This window comes from Odocoileus virginianus, chromosome 33, assembly GCF_023699985.2.
Source record: "Odocoileus virginianus isolate 20LAN1187 ecotype Illinois chromosome 33, Ovbor_1.2, whole genome shotgun sequence".
NCBI lineage: Eukaryota > Metazoa > Chordata > Mammalia > Artiodactyla > Cervidae > Odocoileus > Odocoileus virginianus.
In genome coordinates this window covers 20502930-20506988 of record NC_069706.1, presented here as the reverse complement: position 1 = coordinate 20506988, position 4059 = coordinate 20502930, and positions in this window count along the sequence as shown.

The following is a 4059-nucleotide window of genomic DNA, read 5'->3' as shown; positions in this document are numbered from 1 at the left end:
CAAGACCAAGAGTAATGAGAGATTGGACAGGAGGTAAGGCTGGGCAAGAAAGAAATCCGGAGAAGGGGAAAAGGTCTGAACTAGACACCTGAGAATCTTTCCTGCCCAGCACCCATTCATCTCCTGTTCTGGTAAAATACAGCCAGCAGGCACCAGCTCCCAATCCCTGTGGGTACGTGCCCCAGGCCCGGCCAATCAGTGAATTCCATCTTCCTGGCCACAGTGGTTACTTGCAGCTGGACACTTCCATCCTGGATCAGTGATAGTCAGGTCCATGGGCTTATTGGAGGAGGAGAGCTCTTTCTACCAATAACTGGAGCAGGAGGGTCACATTGTAAAGCCTGGAGAGTGAAGCCAACTCAAAGGAAAGCAGAGTCAAGAGCTGAAGAGAGTCTGGTCCCTGATGACCTGGTGAGTTCTGAGTCCTTGGATCCAGCTGGATGGCAGCTCTAGACTTGGCCTCATCAGCTAAATGAGCCGATAATCCCCTCTCTGCCCTAAGCCAAATGCAAAGCGTCCCAACCCAGGACTCTTCCACCTGCTCGCTCTTCTGGGAGTATTCTGAGGACAAACAGACTTTTTTCTCTGGGGTTAAAAAAGTAATTGTCTGGTGACAGATTTTCCCTGGGGTGAGAGCCACCATGGAGACAGAGTCCAGCTGGCTTTTCCTAGGACACACACGACTGTCAACACCTTTCAAGCAGTATCAGTCCATAATTAAAAACTCACTTACTATTTACGGTAGCTAGTGTTTTGTCTTGCCAGCACCTTGTTTTGGAAATACGCTTTGCTGTTTCTCTGTAATGGTGAGGACGGTGGTGGGGGCGGGGGAGGTCATGACCCAGATGGGGTTAATTATAGGGCCATACATCCTTGGCCACAGGGGGCTCAGGAGAGCCCAATGAGAAACTTTCTTTGGAATTGTCCAAATTAGAACTGGAGGAAAGAAACCTTTCTTTCAGGGCCACCAAGCTGGGAGGATGCAAGTCTAGGGCTGTCAGCTGCCACATGCCCTAATGCGTGGAGGAAGACCATGTGCAGCAGGAGAAAAGAAACCAACATACAGGCCTGTAGAGCCTGGTGCTGACTCAAGGCCCACTCTCTCCCTCTCCTTCCTACTACTGGAACCTTTTTCCTCTGAGTTTTGGCTGCCCAGCTAGACACTAAATTTACAGCCTCCTCTGCAGTTACATGTGGTCATGTGACAAGACAGTTGGAGCCGGGGTGCCTGATGACATTGTGGAGCCCAGCCACCTACCTCCGCTAGACCGCTTGCCTATCCCTGCACTGTTAGGTCAGTGGAATTACCTTCTCTCTCATATTCATATAGTCTTCTGTATTTTGATGGTTTCTTTGTTATCACAGTGCAGTCTATATATCTACTAATGTAAAGATGAAAAAGATACAAAAGCAAAGTGCCCTGTATCTCTGGATAGGGTTGTCCCTACAATGATAGCTTATCACTTACAGAGTGCTTCTAACTACCAGGAATTGCCCCTACTGTTTACATATAGTAAATGCTATAGTTAATCCATTATAATGAGGTAGTAAAAACCTCAGTTAATCCATTCCAACTCTATGGGTCCCCACTGTTACATCCTATGATCCCCATTGTACAGCCTATGATGTGAAGGCACAGAGAGATTAAGTAACTCACCCAGGGTTCACACTGCATTGCTTCTCAAGCTAGTCCTTTCCATAATTTGTTGTGTAAGCCAATAAAACTCCTTTTTTTGCTTAAATTGGTTCAAGTGGCTGGATTTCTGCCACTTGCAACAAAGCGTTCAAATTAGATTTTTGTCTAATCTAGTTTGTATATTCTTTTACAGCTTGCTAACTTATGCTACAGAACTGTAAGACACTATTTAAAGGCTGCAAGCAGGACAATTCTTGCAAGAAACCAGCTCCCATTTAACTAGTCAGAACACAGTTGTAGCTACAACAGGGCCCAGAGCCAGGAGACCATCTTCTCAGAGGGGGCACTAGGCTTCCTGCTTGTGGCAGACACTGCCAGATGGGTCAACAACACCCAGTCCCAATCCTCTTTTCTGTGCCTGCCTGAAATGCGTCCTGTGCAGCAAAGGCTGGCCAAATGGTTCCATCTGGGGCAATGAAAGGTACTGGGCTTCCCTGATAGCTCAGTTGGTAAAGAATCCACCTGCAGTGCAGGAGACCCTGGTTTGATTCCTGGGTCAGGAAGATCCACTGGAGAAGGGATAGGCTACCCACCCCAGTATTCTTGGGCTTCCCTTGTGGCTCAGCTGGTAAAGAATCTGCTTGGAATGCGGGAGACCTGGGTTCAATCCCTGGGTTGGGACGATCCCCTGGAGAAGGGAAAGGCTACCCACTCTAGTATTCTGGCCTGGAGAATTCCACGGACTGTATAGTTCATGGGGTTGCAAAGAAACCCCATGGAAACAACTGAGTGATTTTCACTTTCACTTACAAAAGGTATTAGAACATGGAAGGATTCCTGCATAATGATTAAAAGTCTGAGCTCTAGGGTCAGAATGCCTAAATTCACCATTGTAGATGTAGAAATTTGGACAATTTATCTCTGCTCCTTAGGGAGAAAAACTGGACCTATCTCATATATACTGTGAGGATTAAAGGCATCAATAAAGGTAAAGAACTCAAGAGGGAGATTTCCTGGGTGGTCCAGTGGTTAAGACTCCAAGCTTCCAATGCACGGTGCCTCAGTTCAATCCCTGGTCAGGGAAATACTAGATCCCACATGCCACAACTGAGAGTTCACATGCCGCAACTAAAAACCACACATGCTTCAATGAAGACCGAAGATCCCGCATGCGTGCTGCAATTAAGACCCCACAAAGCCAAAAAAAACTCAGAAGAGTACTTGGTACATGGTAAACAACATATATGTTAACAATTGCTATTTTTATCACCTGTATGTGCCAAAATGGAACAACCTCTAAGATATATTGTTAAATAAAAGGAGAAAGATGTGGGATAGCACATCCATATGACTACAGAGGCTAGTGTGTACGTGTGTATCTGTCCATGTCAAGAACAGACTAACAGTATGACAGATTGAAAATTATTCTGAGTGGTTGCCCATGGAAAGGGGCATAGGACTGGATTCTGAATTGGCAAAATCCATTATGTTGTACGGCCTTCCTTTAGTAACTGGATAGGACTTTTGGAATTGTGCACTCAAATTACTTGGGCTTCCCTAGTGGCTCAGCAGTAAGGAATCCACCTGCAGTGCAGGAGACATGGGTTCGATCCCTGGGTCAGGAAGAGAAGGAAGGTCCGTTGAAGAAGGAATTGGTAACCCCCTCCAGTGTTCTTGCCTAAGAAATCCCATGGACAAGAGGAGCCTGGTGGGGCAGTCCATGGGGCTGCAAAAGAGTTGGACATGACTTAGCGACAACAGCTGAAATTACCTAAAGATTTTAAAAGGTTCAGGAAAATAAACACCCCACTTTCTCTTAATTTTGGTTGTTCATCAACAAAATGGATAGTCAAAAAAATCACACCAATTATAAAATAAGTAAATAAAAGAAGAAAACAGACAGTTAGTCACATCAAGTGACTAACTTTTGGAGGTATTCAAACACAGGCTGGAAGGGAATCTATCGGACACACCCTGGAAGATTTCTCTAGGGAGCAAGAGGTTAGCCAAGGGCACATCTAAGCTTTGCCAACTCCAAGATCCTCCTTTTTGGTGGTCCAAAAAGAGAAGGAAGCTGGAGTATATGACTCCCCAAACAGCTGCAACCATCAGAGACTGCTGGCATGAGACTGGATGCAGTGGACTGTCCCATCTCACTGGGGCAGAGCTGAAGAGCGTGGGCTGCGGAGCCAAACACTTGAGTGTGACTCCTTCACCATGCCCATTAGACCAAGTTATCTAACATATTTGCGTTTTTATCCTCACCAGTAAAGTGGTGATAACATCCAGCTTATAGGGCTGGTGTGAGCTCTAAGTAGGCAAGTGACTACAAAGCCTGTAGGAGGACACTGGGAACACAGTGAGGTGCTCAAGGAAGACAGGTCGCCATTGCTGGAGGTGGACAGTGATCATCTTCAAGTGAC